The following is a 17,317-nucleotide window of genomic DNA, read 5'->3' as shown; positions in this document are numbered from 1 at the left end:
TAAAATCAGGCTTTTGCTTTCCTATACAGTGCATGTAGGGAAGTGTGGGAATCAAAGTATTTCAGTTCAGTACTATTAGACTGACATCTAAGGGACAGGCCCCCGGCTATGGAGAAAGCAGAAAATAGCGGAGCAGCAGCTGCAGAAATATGGGGCACAGAATTGTTGGGCAATGAGAAAGCAGCATAGTTTGCAGTTTTTGGTGAAGGTTCAGGCACGCTTTAAGCCATTTGTGCCGGTTTAACATTCGTACTTCTTGTTTGTTAGCAGTTTCTCCTACCTCCAGGCCGATGCCATTGTTCTAAAAGGGCCGCTGAATCAGGGTCGTGTGACCCATCCCGACCACCAGCATTTCCTCGTTAGTATAGTGGTAAGTATCCCCGCCTGTCACGCGGGAGACCGGGGTTCGATTCCCCGACGGGGAGGCCTTGCATTTTCTTAGTATAAACGACTATGTTAAGAAAGAAAGAGAAAACATTAAATAAACCTGTAGAAACGAGACAATGTGCGTGGCAGGGTGTAAGCTCCTGGCCGGTTAGCTCAGTTGGTTAGAGCGTGGTGCTAATAACGCCAAGGTCGCGGGTTCGATCCCCGTACGGGCCATTCTGTTTTTCACCTCTATGCAGTAAAGGTGGTTTAACAAGTAAAATTGTGGCAGCAAATAGCATGCGTATAATTTCTGCTCACATATAGCATAGTGCTATCTCAGGGCACGCTGTGTTCATGTAAAGCACTATATCCTTATGTTGGAGAACATAAGAAATGTTTGGATTTCTTACGTTAGTCTGTTTTCCCTTAGTCCTAACAACATCACAAGTATCCCTCCCTATCTTATTTTACTTTATAATTAAAAACTGCATGGGTGGGGTTGTAGTCACCATCATGGTAGTTGGAGAGGGCAATTAATTAGTCATTTGATTATTTAAATTCCATCCGTCCTACCATTTCACACGGGCAGAATTACCCCATTGTTGTGCTGCTGTTAGGACTAAGGGAGAAAAAGATTGCTACGAACAGTACATAAAGGCAGCTAGAAATTCAGTACATAAAGGCAGCTAGAAATCTGTTGTTATTAAATGGAGTGTAACTTTTTACACAAAGAGGAGTTATTATGGCAGTATGTTTGGTATCTAGCAACTTTGCTATGCAAGTAGGGTTAACATTTCTGCGTTTTTCCACTAGAAAAGTATCTGTATACTTTTGGCCCCTACATGTCTCCCTTCTACTAAATCTGCGGTTCAACCCCCTGTTGTCATGCTTTTTCTGTCCCAAGTAACACAGGAGCAGAGAGACAGACTACAGGAAGTTGGGGGGTGTCTATCTATCAAAGTGTGCTCCTATTTGCTCACCGGTAGCCTGCCTCTCCTAACAGCCAAACATGCAGCAAAGCAGCAGCTCATGTAAGTAAACTGAGCTCTTCCAGCTGCTTAGTTCTGTGTCATGTCTCTCACTGCTATGCAATCCAGACATGACAAAGAACTAAGCATCTAAAATCAGGCTTTTGCTTTCCTATACAGTGCATGTAGGGAAGTGTGGGAATCAAAGTATTTCAGTTCAGTACTATTAGACTGACATCTAAGGGACAGGCCCCCGGCTATGGAGAAAGCAGAAAATAGCGGAGCAGCAGCTGCAGAAATAGGGGGCACAGAATTGTTGGGCAATGAGAAAGCAGCATAGTTTGCAGTTTTTGGTGAAGGTTCAGGCACGCTTTAAGCCATTTGTGCCGGTTTAACATTCGTACTTCTTGTTTGTTAGCAGTTTCTCCTACCTCCAGGCCGATGCCATTGTTCTAAAAGGGCCGCTGAATCAGGGTCGTGTGACCCATCCCGACCACCAGCATTTCCTCGTTAGTATAGTGGTAAGTATCCCCGCTTGTCACGCGGGAGACCGGGGTTCGATTCCCCGACGGGGAGGCCTTGCATTTTCTTAGTATAAACGACTATGTTAAGAAAGAAAGAGAAAACATTAAATAAACCTGTAGAAACGAGACAATGTGCGTGGCAGGGTGTAAGCTCCTGGCCGGTTAGCTCAGTTGGTTAGAGCGTGGTGCTAATAACGCCAAGGTCGTGGGTTCGATCCCCGTACGGGCCATTCTGTTTTTCACCTCTATGCAGTAAAGGTGGTTTAACAAGTAAAATTGTGGCAGCAAATAGCATGCGTATAATTTCTGCTCACATATAGCATAGTGCTATCTCAGGGCACGCTGTGTTCATGTAAAGCACTATATCCTTATGTTGGAGAACATAAGAAATGTTTGGATTTCTTACGTTAGTCTGTTTTCCCTTAGTCCTAACAACATCACAAGTATCCCTCCCTATCTTATTTTACTTTATAATTAAAAACTGCATGGGTGGGGTTGTAGTCACCATCATGGTAGTTGGAGAGGGCAATTAATTAGTCATTTGATTATTTAAATTCCATCCGTCCTACCATTTCACACGGGCAGAATTACCCCATTGTTGTGCTGCTGTTAGGACTAAGGGAGAAAAAGATTGCTACGAACAGTACATAAAGGCAGCTAGAAATTCAGTACATAAAGGCAGCTAGAAATCTGTTGTTATTAAATGGAGTGTAACTTTTTACACAAAGAGGAGTTATTATGGCAGTATGTTTGGTATCTAGCAACTTTGCTATGCAAGTAGGGTTAACATTTCTGCGTTTTTCCACTAGAAAAGTATCTGTATACTTTTGGCCCCTACATGTCTCCCTTCTACTAAATCTGCGGTTCAACCCCCTGTTGTCATGCTTTTTCTGTCCCAAGTAACACAGGAGCAGAGAGACAGACTACAGGAAGTTGGGGGGTGTCTATCTATCAAAGTGTGCTCCTATTTGCTCACCGGTAGCCTGCCTCTCCTAACAGCCAAACATGCAGCAAAGCAGCAGCTCATGTAAGTAAACTGAGCTCTTCCAGCTGCTTAGTTCTGTGTCATGTCTCTCACTGCTATGCAATCCAGACATGACAAAGAACTAAGCATCTAAAATCAGGCTTTTGCTTTCCTATACAGTGCATGTAGGGAAGTGTGGGAATCAAAGTATTTCAGTTCAGTACTATTAGACTGACATCTAAGGGACAGGCCCCCGGCTATGGAGAAAGCAGAAAATAGCGGAGCAGCAGCTGCAGAAATAGGGGGCACAGAATTGTTGGGCAATGAGAAAGCAGCATAGTTTGCAGTTTTTGGTGAAGGTTCAGGCACGCTTTAAGCCATTTGTGCCGGTTTAACATTCGTACTTCTTGTTTGTTAGCAGTTTCTCCTACCTCCAGGCCGATGCCATTGTTCTAAAAGGGCCGCTGAATCAGGGTCGTGTGACCCATCCCGACCACCAGCATTTCCTCGTTAGTATAGTGGTAAGTATCCCCGCTTGTCACGCGGGAGACCGGGGTTCGATTCCCCGACGGGGAGGCCTTGCATTTTCTTAGTATAAACGACTATGTTAAGAAAGAAAGAGAAAACATTAAATAAACCTGTAGAAACGAGACAATGTGCGTGGCAGGGTGTAAGCTCCTGGCCGGTTAGCTCAGTTGGTTAGAGCGTGGTGCTAATAACGCCAAGGTCGCGTGTTCGATCCCCGTACGGGCCATTCTGTTTTTCACCTCTATGCAGTAAAGGTGGTTTAACAAGTAAAATTGTGGCAGCAAATAGCATGCGTATAATTTCTGCTCACATATAGCATAGTGCTATCTCAGGGCACGCTGTGTTCATGTAAAGCACTATATCCTTATGTTGGAGAACATAAGAAATGTTTGGATTTCTTACGTTAGTCTGTTTTCCCTTAGTCCTAACAACATCACAAGTATCCCTCCCTATCTTATTTTACTTTATAATTAAAAACTGCATGGGTGGGGTTGTAGTCACCATCATGGTAGTTGGAGAGGGCAATTAATTAGTCATTTGATTATTTAAATTCCATCCGTCCTACCATTTCACACGGGCAGAATTACCCCATTGTTGTGCTGCTGTTAGGACTAAGGGAGAAAAAGATTGCTACGAACAGTACATAAAGGCAGCTAGAAATTCAGTACATAAAGGCAGCTAGAAATCTGTTGTTATTAAATGGAGTGTAACTTTTTACACAAAGAGGAGTTATTATGGCAGTATGTTTGGTATCTAGCAACTTTGCTATGCAAGTAGGGTTAACATTTCTGCGTTTTTCCACTAGAAAAGTATCTGTATACTTTTGGCCCCTACATGTCTCCCTTCTACTAAATCTGCGGTTCAACCCCCTGTTGTCATGCTTTTTCTGTCCCAAGTAACACAGGAGCAGAGAGACAGACTACAGGAAGTTGGGGGGTGTCTATCTATCAAAGTGTGCTCCTATTTGCTCACCGGTAGCCTGCCTCTCCTAACAGCCAAACATGCAGCAAAGCAGCAGCTCATGTAAGTAAACTGAGCTCTTCCAGCTGCTTAGTTCTGTGTCATGTCTCTCACTGCTATGCAATCCAGACATGACAAAGAACTAAGCATCTAAAATCAGGCTTTTGCTTTCCTATACAGTGCATGTAGGGAAGTGTGGGAATCAAAGTATTTCAGTTCAGTACTATTAGACTGACATCTAAGGGACAGGCCCCCGGCTATGGAGAAAGCAGAAAATAGCGGAGCAGCAGCTGCAGAAATAGGGGGCACAGAATTGTTGGGCAATGAGAAAGCAGCATAGTTTGCAGTTTTTGGTGAAGGTTCAGGCACGCTTTAAGCCATTTGTGCCGGTTTAACATTCGTACTTCTTGTTTGTTAGCAGTTTCTCCTACCTCCAGGCCGATGCCATTGTTCTAAAAGGGCCGCTGAATCAGGGTCGTGTGACCCATCCCGACCACCAGCATTTCCTCGTTAGTATAGTGGTAAGTATCCCCGCCTGTCACGCGGGAGACCGGGGTTCGATTCCCCGACGGGGAGGCCTTGCATTTTCTTAGTATAAACGACTATGTTAAGAAAGAAAGAGAAAACATTAAATAAACCTGTAGAAACGAGACAATGTGCGTGGCAGGGTGTAAGCTCCTGGCCGGTTAGCTCAGTTGGTTAGAGCGTGGTGCTAATAACGCCAAGGTCGCGGGTTCGATCCCCGTACGGGCCATTCTGTTTTTCACCTCTATGCAGTAAAGGTGGTTTAACAAGTAAAATTGTGGCAGCAAATAGCATGCGTATAATTTCTGCTCACATATAGCATAGTGCTATCTCAGGGCACGCTGTGTTCATGTAAAGCACTAAATCCTTATGTTGGAGAACATAAGAAATGTTTGGATTTCTTACGTTAGTCTGTTTTCCCTTAGTCCTAACAACATCACAAGTATCCCTCCCTATCTTATTTTACTTTATAATTAAAAACTGCATGGGTGGGGTTGTAGTCACCATCATGGTAGTTGGAGAGGGCAATTAATTAGTCATTTGATTATTTAAATTCCATCCGTCCTACCATTTCACACGGGCAGAATTACCCCATTGTTGTGCTGCTGTTAGGACTAAGGGAGAAAAAGATTGCTACGAACAGTACATAAAGGCAGCTAGAAATTCAGTACATAAAGGCAGCTAGAAATCTGTTGTTATTAAATGGAGTGTAACTTTTTACACAAAGAGGAGTTATTATGGCAGTATGTTTGGTATCTAGCAACTTTGCTATGCAAGTAGGGTTAACATTTCTGCGTTTTTCCACTAGAAAAGTATCTGTATACTTTTGGCCCCTACATGTCTCCCTTCTACTAAATCTGCGGTTCAACCCCCTGTTGTCATGCTTTTTCTGTCCCAAGTAACACAGGAGCAGAGAGACAGACTACAGGAAGTTGGGGGGTGTCTATCTATCAAAGTGTGCTCCTATTTGCTCACCGGTAGCCTGCCTCTCCTAACAGCCAAACATGCAGCAAAGCAGCAGCTCATGTAAGTAAACTGAGCTCTTCCAGCTGCTTAGTTCTGTGTCATGTCTCTCACTGCTATGCAATCCAGACATGACAAAGAACTAAGCATCTAAAATCAGGCTTTTGCTTTCCTATACAGTGCATGTAGGGAAGTGTGGGAATCAAAGTATTTCAGTTCAGTACTATTAGACTGACATCTAAGGGACAGGCCCCCGGCTATGGAGAAAGCAGAAAATAGCGGAGCAGCAGCTGCAGAAATAGGGGGCACAGAATTGTTGGGCAATGAGAAAGCAGCATAGTTTGCAGTTTTTGGTGAAGGTTCAGGCACGCTTTAAGCCATTTGTGCCGGTTTAACATTCGTACTTCTTGTTTGTTAGCAGTTTCTCCTACCTCCAGGCCGATGCCATTGTTCTAAAAGGGCCGCTGAATCAGGGTCGTGTGACCCATCCCGACCACCAGCATTTCCTCGTTAGTATAGTGGTAAGTATCCCCGCCTGTCACGCGGGAGACCGGGGTTCGATTCCCCGACGGGGAGGCCTTGCATTTTCTTAGTATAAACGACTATGTTAAGAAAGAAAGAGAAAACATTAAATAAACCTGTAGAAACGAGACAATGTGCGTGGCAGGGTGTAAGCTCCTGGCCGGTTAGCTCAGTTGGTTAGAGCGTGGTGCTAATAACGCCAAGGTCGCGGGTTCGATCCCCGTACGGGCCATTCTGTTTTTCACCTCTATGCAGTAAAGGTGGTTTAACAAGTAAAATTGTGGCAGCAAATAGCATGCGTATAATTTCTGCTCACATATAGCATAGTGCTATCTCAGGGCACGCTGTGTTCATGTAAAGCACTATATCCTTATGTTGGAGAACATAAGAAATGTTTGGATTTCTTACGTTAGTCTGTTTTCCCTTAGTCCTAACAACATCACAAGTATCCCTCCCTATCTTATTTTACTTTATAATTAAAAACTGCATGGGTGGGGTTGTAGTCACCATCATGGTAGTTGGAGAGGGCAATTAATTAGTCATTTGATTATTTAAATTCCATCCGTCCTACCATTTCACACGGGCAGAATTACCCCATTGTTGTGCTGCTGTTAGGACTAAGGGAGAAAAAGATTGCTACGAACAGTACATAAAGGCAGCTAGAAATTCAGTACATAAAGGCAGCTAGAAATCTGTTGTTATTAAATGGAGTGTAACTTTTTACACAAAGAGGAGTTATTATGGCAGTATGTTTGGTATCTAGCAACTTTGCTATGCAAGTAGGGTTAACATTTCTGCGTTTTTCCACTAGAAAAGTATCTGTATACTTTTGGCCCCTACATGTCTCCCTTCTACTAAATCTGCGGTTCAACCCCCTGTTGTCATGCTTTTTCTGTCCCAAGTAACACAGGAGCAGAGAGACAGACTACAGGAAGTTGGGGGGTGTCTATCTATCAAAGTGTGCTCCTATTTGCTCACCGGTAGCCTGCCTCTCCTAACAGCCAAACATGCAGCAAAGCAGCAGCTCATGTAAGTAAACTGAGCTCTTCCAGCTGCTTAGTTCTGTGTCATGTCTCTCACTGCTATGCAATCCAGACATGACAAAGAACTAAGCATCTAAAATCAGGCTTTTGCTTTCCTATACAGTGCATGTAGGGAAGTGTGGGAATCAAAGTATTTCAGTTCAGTACTATTAGACTGACATCTAAGGGACAGGCCCCCGGCTATGGAGAAAGCAGAAAATAGCGGAGCAGCAGCTGCAGAAATAGGGGGCACAGAATTGTTGGGCAATGAGAAAGCAGCATAGTTTGCAGTTTTTGGTGCCGGTTTAACATTTCTTTGAAATGTTTGGATTTCTTACGTTAGTCTGTTTTCCCTTAGTCCTAACAACATCACAAGTATCCCTCCCTATCTTATTTTACTTTATAATTAAAAACTGCATGGGTGGGGTTGTAGTCACCATTATGGTAGTTGGAGAGGGCAATTAATTAGTCATTTGATTATTTAAATTCCATCCGTCCTACCATTTCACACGGGCAGAATTACCCCATTGTTGTGCTGCTGTTAGGACTAAGGGAGAAAAAGATTGCTACGAACAGTACATAAAGGCAGCTAGAAATTCAGTACATAAAGGCAGCTAGAAATCTGTTGTTATTAAATGGAGTGTAACTTTTTACACAAAGAGGAGTTATTATGGCAGTATGTTTGGTATCTAGCAACTTTGCTATGCAAGTAGGGTTAACATTTCTGCGTTTTTCCACTAGAAAAGTATCTGTATACTTTTGGCCCCTACATGTCTCCCTTCTACTAAATCTGCGGTTCAACCCCCTGTTGTCATGCTTTTTCTGTCCCAAGTAACACAGGAGCAGAGAGACAGACTACAGGAAGTTGGGGGGTGTCTATCTATCAAAGTGTGCTCCTATTTGCTCACCGGTAGCCTGCCTCTCCTAACAGCCAAACATGCAGCAAAGCAGCAGCTCATGTAAGTAAACTGAGCTCTTCCAGCTGCTTAGTTCTGTGTCATGTCTCTCACTGCTATGCAATCCAGACATGACAAAGAACTAAGCATCTAAAATCAGGCTTTTGCTTTCCTATACAGTGCATGTAGGGAAGTGTGGGAATCAAAGTATTTCAGTTCAGTACTATTAGACTGACATCTAAGGGACAGGCCCCCGGCTATGGAGAAAGCAGAAAATAGCGGAGCAGCAGCTGCAGAAATAGGGGGCACAGAATTGTTGGGCAATGAGAAAGCAGCATAGTTTGCAGTTTTTGGTGAAGGTTCAGGCACGCTTTAAGCCATTTGTGCCGGTTTAACATTCGTACTTCTTGTTTGTTAGCAGTTTCTCCTACCTCCAGGCCGATGCCATTGTTCTAAAAGGGCTGCTGAATCAGGGTCGTGTGACCCATCCCGACCACCAGCATTTCCTCGTTAGTATAGTGGTAAGTATCCCCGCCTGTCACGCGGGAGACCGGGGTTCGATTCCCCGACGGGGAGGCCTTGCATTTTCTTAGTATAAACGACTATGTTAAGAAAGAAAGAGAAAACATTAAATAAACCTGTAGAAACGAGACAATGTGCGTGGCAGGGTGTAAGCTCCTGGCCGGTTAGCTCAGTTGGTTAGAGCGTGGTGCTAATAACGCCAAGGTCGTGGGTTCGATCCCCGTACGGGCCATTCTGTTTTTCACCTCTATGCAGTAAAGGTGGTTTAACAAGTAAAATTGTGGCAGCAAATAGCATGCGTATAATTTCTGCTCACATATAGCATAGTGCTATCTCAGGGCACGCTGTGTTCATGTAAAGCACTATATCCTTATGTTGGAGAACATAAGAAATGTTTGGATTTCTTACGTTAGTCTGTTTTCCCTTAGTCCTAACAACATCACAAGTATCCCTCCCTATCTTATTTTACTTTATAATTAAAAACTGCATGGGTGGGGTTGTAGTCACCATCATGGTAGTTGGAGAGGGCAATTAATTAGTCATTTGATTATTTAAATTCCATCCGTCCTACCATTTCACACGGGCAGAATTACCCCATTGTTGTGCTGCTGTTAGGACTAAGGGAGAAAAAGATTGCTACGAACAGTACATAAAGGCAGCTAGAAATTCAGTACATAAAGGCAGCTAGAAATCTGTTGTTATTAAATGGAGTGTAACTTTTTACACAAAGAGGAGTTATTATGGCAGTATGTTTGGTATCTAGCAACTTTGCTATGCAAGTAGGGTTAACATTTCTGCGTTTTTCCACTAGAAAAGTATCTGTATACTTTTGGCCCCTACATGTCTCCCTTCTACTAAATCTGCGGTTCAACCCCCTGTTGTCATGCTTTTTCTGTCCCAAGTAACACAGGAGCAGAGAGACAGACTACAGGAAGTTGGGGGGTGTCTATCTATCAAAGTGTGCTCCTATTTGCTCACCGGTAGCCTGCCTCTCCTAACAGCCAAACATGCAGCAAAGCAGCAGCTCATGTAAGTAAACTGAGCTCTTCCAGCTGCTTAGTTCTGTGTCATGTCTCTCACTGCTATGCAATCCAGACATGACAAAGAACTAAGCATCTAAAATCAGGCTTTTGCTTTCCTATACAGTGCATGTAGGGAAGTGTGGGAATCAAAGTATTTCAGTTCAGTACTATTAGACTGACATCTAAGGGACAGGCCCCCGGCTATGGAGAAAGCAGAAAATAGCGGAGCAGCAGCTGCAGAAATAGGGGGCACAGAATTGTTGGGCAATGAGAAAGCAGCATAGTTTGCAGTTTTTGGTGAAGGTTCAGGCACGCTTTAAGCCATTTGTGCCGGTTTAACATTCGTACTTCTTGTTTGTTAGCAGTTTCTCCTACCTCCAGGCCGATGCCATTGTTCTAAAAGGGCCGCTGAATCAGGGTCGTGTGACCCATCCCGACCACCAGCATTTCCTCGTTAGTATAGTGGTAAGTATCCCCGCTTGTCACGCGGGAGACCGGGGTTCGATTCCCCGACGGGGAGGCCTTGCATTTTCTTAGTATAAACGACTATGTTAAGAAAGAAAGAGAAAACATTAAATAAACCTGTAGAAACGAGACAATGTGCGTGGCAGGGTGTAAGCTCCTGGCCGGTTAGCTCAGTTGGTTAGAGCGTGGTGCTAATAACGCCAAGGTCGCGGGTTCGATCCCCGTACGGGCCATTCTGTTTTTCACCTCTATGCAGTAAAGGTGGTTTAACAAGTAAAATTGTGGCAGCAAATAGCATGCGTATAATTTCTGCTCACATATAGCATAGTGCTATCTCAGGGCACGCTGTGTTCATGTAAAGCACTATATCCTTATGTTGGAGAACATAAGAAATGTTTGGATTTCTTACGTTAGTCTGTTTTCCCTTAGTCCTAACAACATCACAAGTATCCCTCCCTATCTTATTTTACTTTATAATTAAAAACTGCATGGGTGGGGTTGTAGTCACCATCATGGTAGTTGGAGAGGGCAATTAATTAGTCATTTGATTATTTAAATTCCATCCGTCCTACCATTTCACACGGGCAGAATTACCCCATTGTTGTGCTGCTGTTAGGACTAAGGGAGAAAAAGATTGCTACGAACAGTACATAAAGGCAGCTAGAAATTCAGTACATAAAGGCAGCTAGAAATCTGTTGTTATTAAATGGAGTGTAACTTTTTACACAAAGAGGAGTTATTATGGCAGTATGTTTGGTATCTAGCAACTTTGCTATGCAAGTAGGGTTAACATTTCTGCGTTTTTCCACTAGAAAAGTATCTGTATACTTTTGGCCCCTACATGTCTCCCTTCTACTAAATCTGCGGTTCAACCCCCTGTTGTCATGCTTTTTCTGTCCCAAGTAACACAGGAGCAGAGAGACAGACTACAGGAAGTTGGGGGGTGTCTATCTATCAAAGTGTGCTCCTATTTGCTCACCGGTAGCCTGCCTCTCCTAACAGCCAAACATGCAGCAAAGCAGCAGCTCATGTAAGTAAACTGAGCTCTTCCAGCTGCTTAGTTCTGTGTCATGTCTCTCACTGCTATGCAATCCAGACATGACAAAGAACTAAGCATCTAAAATCAGGCTTTTGCTTTCCTATACAGTGCATGTAGGGAAGTGTGGGAATCAAAGTATTTCAGTTCAGTACTATTAGACTGACATCTAAGGGACAGGCCCCCGGCTATGGAGAAAGCAGAAAATAGCGGAGCAGCAGCTGCAGAAATAGGGGGCACAGAATTGTTGGGCAATGAGAAAGCAGCATAGTTTGCAGTTTTTGGTGAAGGTTCAGGCACGCTTTAAGCCATTTGTGCCGGTTTAACATTCGTACTTCTTGTTTGTTAGCAGTTTCTCCTACCTCCAGGCCGATGCCATTGTTCTAAAAGGGCCGCTGAATCAGGGTCGTGTGACCCATCCCGACCACCAGCATTTCCTCGTTAGTATAGTGGTAAGTATCCCCGCCTGTCACGCGGGAGACCGGGGTTCGATTCCCCGACGGGGAGGCCTTGCATTTTCTTAGTATAAACGACTATGTTAAGAAAGAAAGAGAAAACATTAAATAAACCTGTAGAAACGAGACAATGTGCGTGGCAGGGTGTAAGCTCCTGGCCGGTTAGCTCAGTTGGTTAGAGCGTGGTGCTAATAACGCCAAGGTCGCGGGTTCGATCCCCGTACGGGCCATTCTGTTTTTCACCTCTATGCAGTAAAGGTGGTTTAACAAGTAAAATTGTGGCAGCAAATAGCATGCGTATAATTTCTGCTCACATATAGCATAGTGCTATCTCAGGGCACGCTGTGTTCATGTAAAGCACTATATCCTTATGTTGGAGAACATAAGAAATGTTTGGATTTCTTACGTTAGTCTGTTTTCCCTTAGTCCTAACAACATCACAAGTATCCCTCCCTATCTTATTTTACTTTATAATTAAAAACTGCATGGGTGGGGTTGTAGTCACCATCATGGTAGTTGGAGAGGGCAATTAATTAGTCATTTGATTATTTAAATTCCATCCGTCCTACCATTTCACACGGGCAGAATTACCCCATTGTTGTGCTGCTGTTAGGACTAAGGGAGAAAAAGATTGCTACGAACAGTACATAAAGGCAGCTAGAAATTCAGTACATAAAGGCAGCTAGAAATCTGTTGTTATTAAATGGAGTGTAACTTTTTACACAAAGAGGAGTTATTATGGCAGTATGTTTGGTATCTAGCAACTTTGCTATGCAAGTAGGGTTAACATTTCTGCGTTTTTCCACTAGAAAAGTATCTGTATACTTTTGGCCCCTACATGTCTCCCTTCTACTAAATCTGCGGTTCAACCCCCTGTTGTCATGCTTTTTCTGTCCCAAGTAACACAGGAGCAGAGAGACAGACTACAGGAAGTTGGGGGGTGTCTATCTATCAAAGTGTGCTCCTATTTGCTCACCGGTAGCCTGCCTCTCCTAACAGCCAAACATGCAGCAAAGCAGCAGCTCATGTAAGTAAACTGAGCTCTTCCAGCTGCTTAGTTCTGTGTCATGTCTCTCACTGCTATGCAATCCAGACATGACAAAGAACTAAGCATCTAAAATCAGGCTTTTGCTTTCCTATACAGTGCATGTAGGGAAGTGTGGGAATCAAAGTATTTCAGTTCAGTACTATTAGACTGACATCTAAGGGACAGGCCCCCGGCTATGGAGAAAGCAGAAAATAGCGGAGCAGCAGCTGCAGAAATAGGGGGCACAGAATTGTTGGGCAATGAGAAAGCAGCATAGTTTGCAGTTTTTGGTGAAGGTTCAGGCACGCTTTAAGCCATTTGTGCCGGTTTAACATTCGTACTTCTTGTTTGTTAGCAGTTTCTCCTACCTCCAGGCCGATGCCATTGTTCTAAAAGGGCCGCTGAATCAGGGTCGTGTGACCCATCCCGACCACCAGCATTTCCTCGTTAGTATAGTGGTAAGTATCCCCGCTTGTCACGCGGGAGACCGGGGTTCGATTCCCCGACGGGGAGGCCTTGCATTTTCTTAGTATAAACGACTATGTTAAGAAAGAAAGAGAAAACATTAAATAAACCTGTAGAAACGAGACAATGTGCGTGGCAGGGTGTAAGCTCCTGGCCGGTTAGCTCAGTTGGTTAGAGCGTGGTGCTAATAACGCCAAGGTCGCGGGTTCGATCCCCGTACGGGCCATTCTGTTTTTCACCTCTATGCAGTAAAGGTGGTTTAACAAGTAAAATTGTGGCAGCAAATAGCATGCGTATAATTTCTGCTCACATATAGCATAGTGCTATCTCAGGGCACGCTGTGTTCATGTAAAGCACTATATCCTTATGTTGGAGAACATAAGAAATGTTTGGATTTCTTACGTTAGTCTGTTTTCCCTTAGTCCTAACAACATCACAAGTATCCCTCCCTATCTTATTTTACTTTATAATTAAAAACTGCATGGGTGGGGTTGTAGTCACCATCATGGTAGTTGGAGAGGGCAATTAATTAGTCATTTGATTATTTAAATTCCATCCGTCCTACCATTTCACACGGGCAGAATTACCCCATTGTTGTGCTGCTGTTAGGACTAAGGGAGAAAAAGATTGCTACGAACAGTACATAAAGGCAGCTAGAAATTCAGTACATAAAGGCAGCTAGAAATCTGTTGTTATTAAATGGAGTGTAACTTTTTACACAAAGAGGAGTTATTATGGCAGTATGTTTGGTATCTAGCAACTTTGCTATGCAAGTAGGGTTAACATTTCTGCGTTTTTCCACTAGAAAAGTATCTGTATACTTTTGGCCCCTACATGTCTCCCTTCTACTAAATCTGCGGTTCAACCCCCTGTTGTCATGCTTTTTCTGTCCCAAGTAACACAGGAGCAGAGAGACAGACTACAGGAAGTTGGGGGGTGTCTATCTATCAAAGTGTGCTCCTATTTGCTCACCGGTAGCCTGCCTCTCCTAACAGCCAAACATGCAGCAAAGCAGCAGCTCATGTAAGTAAACTGAGCTCTTCCAGCTGCTTAGTTCTGTGTCATGTCTCTCACTGCTATGCAATCCAGACATGACAAAGAACTAAGCATCTAAAATCAGGCTTTTGCTTTCCTATACAGTGCATGTAGGGAAGTGTGGGAATCAAAGTATTTCAGTTCAGTACTATTAGACTGACATCTAAGGGACAGGCCCCCGGCTATGGAGAAAGCAGAAAATAGCGGAGCAGCAGCTGCAGAAATAGGGGGCACAGAATTGTTGGGCAATGAGAAAGCAGCATAGTTTGCAGTTTTTGGTGAAGGTTCAGGCACGCTTTAAGCCATTTGTGCCGGTTTAACATTCGTACTTCTTGTTTGTTAGCAGTTTCTCCTACCTCCAGGCCGATGCCATTGTTCTAAAAGGGCCGCTGAATCAGGGTCGTGTGACCCATCCCGACCACCAGCATTTCCTCGTTAGTATAGTGGTAAGTATCCCCGCTTGTCACGCGGGAGACCGGGGTTCGATTCCCCGACGGGGAGGCCTTGCATTTTCTTAGTATAAACGACTATGTTAAGAAAGAAAGAGAAAACATTAAATAAACCTGTAGAAACGAGACAATGTGCGTGGCAGGGTGTAAGCTCCTGGCCGGTTAGCTCAGTTGGTTAGAGCGTGGTGCTAATAACGCCAAGGTCGCGGGTTCGATCCCCGTACGGGCCATTCTGTTTTTCACCTCTATGCAGTAAAGGTGGTTTAACAAGTAAAATTGTGGCAGCAAATAGCATGCGTATAATTTCTGCTCACATATAGCATAGTGCTATCTCAGGGCACGCTGTGTTCATGTAAAGCACTATATCCTTATGTTGGAGAACATAAGAAATGTTTGGATTTCTTACGTTAGTCTGTTTTCCCTTAGTCCTAACAACATCACAAGTATCCCTCCCTATCTTATTTTACTTTATAATTAAAAACTGCATGGGTGGGGTTGTAGTCACCATCATGGTAGTTGGAGAGGGCAATTAATTAGTCATTTGATTATTTAAATTCCATCCGTCCTACCATTTCACACAGGCAGAATTACCCCATTGTTGTGCTGCTGTTAGGACTAAGGGAGAAAAAGATTGCTACGAACAGTACATAAAGGCAGCTAGAAATTCAGTACATAAAGGCAGCTAGAAATCTGTTGTTATTAAATGGAGTGTAACTTTTTACACAAAGAGGAGTTATTATGGCAGTATGTTTGGTATCTAGCAACTTTGCTATGCAAGTAGGGTTAACATTTCTGCGTTTTTCCACTAGAAAAGTATCTGTATACTTTTGGCCCCTACATGTCTCCCTTCTACTAAATCTGCGGTTCAACCCCCTGTTGTCATGCTTTTTCTGTCCCAAGTAACACAGGAGCAGAGAGACAGACTACAGGAAGTTGGGGGGTGTCTATCTATCAAAGTGTGCTCCTATTTGCTCACCGGTAGCCTGCCTCTCCTAACAGCCAAACATGCAGCAAAGCAGCAGCTCATGTAAGTAAACTGAGCTCTTCCAGCTGCTTAGTTCTGTGTCATGTCTCTCACTGCTATGCAATCCAGACATGACAAAGAACTAAGCATCTAAAATCAGGCTTTTGCTTTCCTATACAGTGCATGTAGGGAAGTGTGGGAATCAAAGTATTTCAGTTCAGTACTATTAGACTGACATCTAAGGGACAGGCCCCCGGCTATGGAGAAAGCAGAAAATAGCGGAGCAGCAGCTGCAGAAATAGGGGGCACAGAATTGTTGGGCAATGAGAAAGCAGCATAGTTTGCAGTTTTTGGTGAAGGTTCAGGCACGCTTTAAGCCATTTGTGCCGGTTTAACATTCGTACTTCTTGTTTGTTAGCAGTTTCTCCTACCTCCAGGCCGATGCCATTGTTCTAAAAGGGCCGCTGAATCAGGGTCGTGTGACCCATCCCGACCACCAGCATTTCCTCGTTAGTATAGTGGTAAGTATCCCTGCTTGTCACGCGGGAGACCAGGGTTCGATTCCCCGACGGGGAGGCCTTGCATTTTCTTAGTATAAACGACTATGTTAAGAAAGAAAGAGAAAACATTAAATAAACCTGTAGAAACGAGACAATGTGCGTGGCAGGGTGTAAGCTCCTGGCCGGTTAGCTCAGTTGGTTAGAGCGTGGTGCTAATAACGCCAAGGTCGCGGGTTCGATCCCCGTACGGGCCATTCTGTTTTTCACCTCTATGCAGTAAAGGTGGTTTAACAAGTAAAATTGTGGCAGCAAATAGCATGCGTATAATTTCTGCTCACATATAGCATAGTGCTATCTCAGGGCACGCTGTGTTCATGTAAAGCACTATATCCTTATGTTGGAGAACATAAGAAATGTTTGGATTTCTTACGTTAGTCTGTTTTCCCTTAGTCCTAACAACATCACAAGTATCCCTCCCTATCTTATTTTACTTTATAATTAAAAACTGCATGGGTGGGGTTGTAGTCACCATCATGGTAGTTGGAGAGGGCAATTAATTAGTCATTTGATTATTTAAATTCCATCCGTCCTACCATTTCACACGGGCAGAATTACCCCATTGTTGTGCTGCTGTTAGGACTAAGGGAGAAAAAGATTGCTACGAACAGTACATAAAGGCAGCTAGAAATTCAGTACATAAAGGCAGCTAGAAATCTGTTGTTATTAAATGGAGTGTAACTTTTTACACAAAGAGGAGTTATTATGGCAGTATGTTTGGTATCTAGCAACTTTGCTATGCAAGTAGGGTTAACATTTCTGCGTTTTTCCACTAGAAAAGTATCGGTATACTTTTGGCCCCTACATGTCTCCCTTCTACTAAATCTGCGGTTCAACCCCCTGTTGTCATGCTTTTTCTGTCCCAAGTAACACAGGAGCAGAGAGACAGACTACAGGAAGTTGGGGGGTGTCTATCTATCAAAGTGTGCTCCTATTTGCTCACCGGTAGCCTGCCTCTCCTAACAGCCAAACATGCAGCAAAGCAGCAGCTCATGTAAGTAAACTGAGCTCTTCCAGCTGCTTAGTTCTGTGTCATGTCTCTCACTGCTATGCAATCCAGACATGACAAAGAACTAAGC

The 17,317-nt window shown here is 43.7% G+C and overlaps 20 non-coding genes across 20 annotated transcripts; all 20 read left to right on the top strand.

Annotated features, from left to right (window-relative positions):
* Positions 1 to 353: 353 nt before the first annotated feature.
* TRNAD-GUC lies at positions 354 to 425 on the top strand. The gene has a single exon. It is a non-coding gene; the product is annotated as a tRNA-Asp (tRNA).
* Positions 426 to 529: 104 nt separating this feature from the next.
* TRNAI-AAU lies at positions 530 to 603 on the top strand. The gene has a single exon. It is a non-coding gene; the product is annotated as a tRNA-Ile (tRNA).
* Positions 604 to 1,841: 1,238 nt separating this feature from the next.
* Positions 1,842 to 1,913, top strand: TRNAD-GUC. Its single transcript has one exon. It is a non-coding gene; the product is annotated as a tRNA-Asp (tRNA).
* Positions 1,914 to 2,017: 104 nt separating this feature from the next.
* Positions 2,018 to 2,091, top strand: TRNAI-AAU. Its single transcript has one exon. It is a non-coding gene; the product is annotated as a tRNA-Ile (tRNA).
* Positions 2,092 to 3,329: 1,238 nt separating this feature from the next.
* On the top strand, positions 3,330 to 3,401 carry TRNAD-GUC. Its single transcript has one exon. It is a non-coding gene; the product is annotated as a tRNA-Asp (tRNA).
* A 1,416-nt stretch (positions 3,402 to 4,817) lies between these two features.
* Positions 4,818 to 4,889, top strand: TRNAD-GUC. Its single transcript has one exon. It is a non-coding gene; the product is annotated as a tRNA-Asp (tRNA).
* A 104-nt stretch (positions 4,890 to 4,993) lies between these two features.
* On the top strand, positions 4,994 to 5,067 carry TRNAI-AAU. The gene has a single exon. It is a non-coding gene; the product is annotated as a tRNA-Ile (tRNA).
* A 1,238-nt stretch (positions 5,068 to 6,305) lies between these two features.
* TRNAD-GUC lies at positions 6,306 to 6,377 on the top strand. Its single transcript has one exon. It is a non-coding gene; the product is annotated as a tRNA-Asp (tRNA).
* Positions 6,378 to 6,481: 104 nt separating this feature from the next.
* TRNAI-AAU lies at positions 6,482 to 6,555 on the top strand. Its single transcript has one exon. It is a non-coding gene; the product is annotated as a tRNA-Ile (tRNA).
* Positions 6,556 to 8,745: 2,190 nt separating this feature from the next.
* Positions 8,746 to 8,817, top strand: TRNAD-GUC. The gene has a single exon. It is a non-coding gene; the product is annotated as a tRNA-Asp (tRNA).
* A 104-nt stretch (positions 8,818 to 8,921) lies between these two features.
* Positions 8,922 to 8,995, top strand: TRNAI-AAU. The gene has a single exon. It is a non-coding gene; the product is annotated as a tRNA-Ile (tRNA).
* A 1,238-nt stretch (positions 8,996 to 10,233) lies between these two features.
* TRNAD-GUC lies at positions 10,234 to 10,305 on the top strand. The gene has a single exon. It is a non-coding gene; the product is annotated as a tRNA-Asp (tRNA).
* Positions 10,306 to 10,409: 104 nt separating this feature from the next.
* Positions 10,410 to 10,483, top strand: TRNAI-AAU. The gene has a single exon. It is a non-coding gene; the product is annotated as a tRNA-Ile (tRNA).
* A 1,238-nt stretch (positions 10,484 to 11,721) lies between these two features.
* Positions 11,722 to 11,793, top strand: TRNAD-GUC. The gene has a single exon. It is a non-coding gene; the product is annotated as a tRNA-Asp (tRNA).
* A 104-nt stretch (positions 11,794 to 11,897) lies between these two features.
* Positions 11,898 to 11,971, top strand: TRNAI-AAU. The gene has a single exon. It is a non-coding gene; the product is annotated as a tRNA-Ile (tRNA).
* Positions 11,972 to 13,209: 1,238 nt separating this feature from the next.
* TRNAD-GUC lies at positions 13,210 to 13,281 on the top strand. The gene has a single exon. It is a non-coding gene; the product is annotated as a tRNA-Asp (tRNA).
* Positions 13,282 to 13,385: 104 nt separating this feature from the next.
* Positions 13,386 to 13,459, top strand: TRNAI-AAU. The gene has a single exon. It is a non-coding gene; the product is annotated as a tRNA-Ile (tRNA).
* A 1,238-nt stretch (positions 13,460 to 14,697) lies between these two features.
* On the top strand, positions 14,698 to 14,769 carry TRNAD-GUC. The gene has a single exon. It is a non-coding gene; the product is annotated as a tRNA-Asp (tRNA).
* A 104-nt stretch (positions 14,770 to 14,873) lies between these two features.
* TRNAI-AAU lies at positions 14,874 to 14,947 on the top strand. Its single transcript has one exon. It is a non-coding gene; the product is annotated as a tRNA-Ile (tRNA).
* A 1,414-nt stretch (positions 14,948 to 16,361) lies between these two features.
* On the top strand, positions 16,362 to 16,435 carry TRNAI-AAU. Its single transcript has one exon. It is a non-coding gene; the product is annotated as a tRNA-Ile (tRNA).
* The last annotated feature ends 882 nt before the right edge of the window (positions 16,436 to 17,317 follow it).

The sequence above is a fragment of the Bufo bufo genome, assembly GCF_905171765.1.
Source record: "Bufo bufo chromosome 1 unlocalized genomic scaffold, aBufBuf1.1 SUPER_1_unloc_6, whole genome shotgun sequence".
Classification (NCBI taxonomy): Eukaryota; Metazoa; Chordata; class Amphibia; order Anura; family Bufonidae; genus Bufo; species Bufo bufo.
The sequence above is the reverse complement of the archived record's forward strand: the minus strand, read 5'-3'. Positions and strand labels throughout refer to the sequence as shown.